The sequence below is a fragment of the Penaeus monodon genome, chromosome 22, assembly GCF_015228065.2.
Source record: "Penaeus monodon isolate SGIC_2016 chromosome 22, NSTDA_Pmon_1, whole genome shotgun sequence".
Classification (NCBI taxonomy): Eukaryota; Metazoa; Arthropoda; class Malacostraca; order Decapoda; family Penaeidae; genus Penaeus; species Penaeus monodon.
Window position 1 is genome coordinate 43689487 of NC_051407.1, and position 728 is coordinate 43690214.

Below are 728 nucleotides of genomic sequence, written 5' to 3' on the forward strand. Positions count from 1 at the left end.
CAGACAGATTGCCAAGAATCTGTGCTTGCACCCATGCTACTTAACATTCCTAATACCAGACACACTTTTCCAGAATATTAATTCTCTATGCAAATGATTTTTTGAAATCTACACAGTCAGATTCCTTCAAGAAAACTACTACCAAATGGGGCACCTTAATGCCAACTCCAGTAAAACTCAGGAGTGTGGATTCCATCTTAAAATGCACCAAGCATACAAGAAACTTAACATTTCATGGGATAATAATCACCCAGGAAATAAACCACACCCACTGTACCTAGGAGTCACCTTTGATCACACTGTTACTTGAAGAGCATATAAACAAACCGAAGTCAAAAGTTGCATCTACAAATAGCCTTCTATGCAAATTAAAAACTAGATGGGGTGCAGACCCCAAAACCCTAAAACAAACAGTCCTGGCACTCTGTTATTCCACAGTGGAATATTGCTCCCGTGTTCGGGAAAGATTGTGTCACACACACAAAACAGATCCATAGCCTTAAAAACCATCACACAAGGAAAACACTGCCATTCTACCGCCTTTTATAGTAAATAAAAATTACCCAAAATACGATGAGACATCCTGAAAAAAATTAAAGATTTAAACAACTAAATGACTTGATGGGGTATGCAATACCTTTGGGCTTCTAACTAAACTATTTGGGGGGAAACCCTCTGAAATTTAGAAAAAAATAAATGTGTGTGGTCACTTAAGTTTTCAAACAAAA

General features: G+C 37.4%; 1 protein-coding gene across 1 annotated transcript in view; it reads right to left on the minus strand.

Moving 5' to 3' along the window:
* Nucleotides 1-728, minus strand: part of LOC119587452 (mediator of DNA damage checkpoint protein 1-like) — a gene marked incomplete in the record, with an annotated part of 12774 nt that overhangs the window by 1667 nt on the left and 10379 nt on the right.